The sequence below is a fragment of the Pteropus vampyrus genome, unplaced genomic scaffold, assembly GCF_000151845.1.
Source record: "Pteropus vampyrus isolate Shadow unplaced genomic scaffold, Pvam_2.0 Scaffold74, whole genome shotgun sequence".
NCBI classification, from domain to species: Eukaryota; Metazoa; Chordata; class Mammalia; order Chiroptera; family Pteropodidae; genus Pteropus; species Pteropus vampyrus.
In genome coordinates, this window is record NW_011888855.1 from 7,059,853 (window position 1) to 7,062,111 (window position 2,259).

The 2,259-nt window shown below is 44.8% G+C and overlaps 1 pseudogene; it reads left to right on the plus strand.

Annotated features, from left to right (window-relative positions):
* The first annotated feature begins 1,094 nt into the window (after nt 1-1,094).
* Nucleotides 1,095-1,978, plus strand: LOC105293650 (annotated as a pseudogene).
* Nucleotides 1,979-2,259: the final 281 nt, after the last annotated feature.

Here is a 2,259-nt window from a genome sequence, read left to right on the forward strand (position 1 = left end):
GGGAGCTATGTTCTTTAAGGTGGCCAGTGAAGGCCTCTCTGATATGGTGATTTGAGTAGAGGCCCATGAAAGAAAGTGAATGAGTCAGGCAGATAAATTGGGAAAGAACATTTCAGACAGAGGAAGTAAAAAGTGCAAAGGCCCTGAGACTGGAAACTATATACCATGCAGGAGGAACAGCAAAGAGGCTAAGGGAAGCTAGTTTTTCTATAGCAGAGTGATTTAAAAAAAAAGAGTGGAAATATTGAGGCCAGAGAGAGGACAAGAAGGCAAATCTTAGAGAACTTTACAGGCGGTGAGGAGGACTTAAAATTTTTGCTCACAGTAAGGTGGGAGTCATTGGAGAAGTTTGAGAAGAAGAATAACATGATCTGTCCTATATTTTAGAAGGATTACTCTGCCTGCTGCATGGAGAACAGCTGGGGCACAAGAGTGGGAGATTTGATCTCCCTTTACAGTTTTGAGACCAGTGTAGATGCTGTTGAAACAGTCTGTGTAAGAGCGGTTGGTGGCTTGGACCAAGGCAGTATCCATAGTGGTGGTAGTAAGGAATCATCAGAATCTGGATGTATTTTTAAGGTAGAGCCAATAAATATGCTGAGGAGATGGATAACTGATATGAGAGAATGACCGGAGTCTAAGATGACTCAAGGGCAACTGATAGAATGGGGTGGTCATCAGTTGAGATAAGGGAGGACCTAGGTGGTCATCAGTTGAGATAAGGGAGAAACGGGTGTTCGGGAGGGATGAATTTTGTTTGGGACATGTTTAGTTTGAGATGTCTACTAATCATTCAGGGGACATGCTGAGTAGGCAGTTGGATATAAAAGTGTAAATTAAAAAGAAGAGGTGAGGTATTTTCTATTTTAATAGCTATTGTGTCCAGAGTTATACCTTCTAACTGGTTATTACTGATGTATGGGTACAACGATTAGTTTCTGCTGTGTAACCAACTACCAACTCCTCAATGGTATGCAACAATAATCAATAGTCATTACCAATACATAGTTTGCTGGCCTTTCTGCACTACCCAGAGAGGGGTCCATGTGGCATTGTTCTGGGTTCCCGTCGTAACTCAAAGGGAAACTTTTACCATGTCCAGAGCCCTCGATGTCTAGTCGATGAAAGAGGAGGATGTCCTCAAATTCCTTGCACCAAGAACGTACTTAGGTAGCACCAACTTTGATTTCCAAATGAAGCAGTACATCTACAAAAAGAAAAGTGATGGCATCTACATCGGAAATCTGGAGAGAACTGGGAGAAGCTTCTGCTGGAGCTTGTGCCATTACTGCTATTGAAAAACCAGCTGGTGTCAGTGTCATATCCTCCAGGAATACTGGCCAGTGGGCTATGCTGAAGTTTGCTGCTGCCACTGGAGCCACTCTTATTGCTGGCAGCTTCACTCCTGGAACCTTCACTAACCAGATACAGGAAGCCTTCCAGGAGCTGCGAAGTCTGGTGTTTACTGATCCCAGCTGACCACTGGCCTCTCACAGAGGCGTCTTGTGTTAACGTGCCTACCATTGCTCTGTGTAACACACTCTCTGTGCCACGTGGACATTGCCATCCTATGCAACATGGGAGCTCACTCCTCAGTCCGATGTGCTGGATGCTGGCTCCGGGCAACTCTGCGCATGCATGGCACCTTTTCTCCGTGAGCACCTGCGGGAGGTCAGGCCTGATCTCTACTTCCACAGAGACCTTGAAGACACGGAAAAGGAAGAGCAGGCCGCTGGAGAAAAGGCATTGACCCAGGAGGAATTTCAGGGTGGATGGACTGCTTCAAGTCCCCTCAATTTTTTTTTTTTATCAATGACTATTTTAATTTTAATTTACTGCTACTCAGCCTGAGGTCGCCAGCCAGTTTGAAGGCCTGGGTGCCCCGTGTAGCTCTTCAGTGGTTTCCCCCACTGGAGACTCGATCACTCAGCCGCCACTGAGAACTGGTCCACAGCTGAAGGGTAGGAACGACCACTGAGTGGTCTTAAGCTGTTCTTCCACAGACCCTTAAACAGAAAAATGGAAATCAGGCTGAAGGAAAATAAGCTGTTTCTTTTAAAATATATATATTTTTTTGCTGAGTGAACTAAGTTCCGATAGAACTCATTCGTAGAATCTGGGTCTGATGACTTTTGGAGGTTAATTCTTTGGCATTTTCTGTTTAAGAGAAACAGGCTTCATAAGAAGTCTTTGTAGCATAGTGGTTATGAGTGTAGACTCGGGCTAGACAGTTGCTGCTACTTACAACTCTGTGACCTT